Source organism: Capsicum annuum, chromosome 3 (genome assembly GCF_002878395.1).
Source record: "Capsicum annuum cultivar UCD-10X-F1 chromosome 3, UCD10Xv1.1, whole genome shotgun sequence".
Lineage (NCBI taxonomy): Eukaryota > Viridiplantae > Streptophyta > Magnoliopsida > Solanales > Solanaceae > Capsicum > Capsicum annuum.
The window spans coordinates 146,193,701-146,194,021 of NC_061113.1; positions in this window are offsets into that span (position 1 = coordinate 146,193,701).

Consider the following 321-nt stretch of genomic DNA (forward strand, 5'->3'; position numbering starts at 1 on the left):
CCCCCCCCCCCCCCCCCCCCCTCCAAAAAAAAAAAAATCAAAAAAAGAAATTATTTCAAAAAGAAAATTTTCACCCCACCCTACCCCAAAAAATATCTTTTCAAAAATGATTTTTTTTACAAAAAGAAAAACACTTGCAATCCCTCCACCACTCCCTAAAAAAAATATTTTTTCAAAATTTGAATTTTTTTCAAAAAGAAAAAAACTAAAGAAAATATATATATATATATATATATATATATATAAACTCAAAAATCTAAAAAAAAATTACACCCCCACCCACCCCACCATAAAAACATTTTTTCAAAAAATAACTTTTTT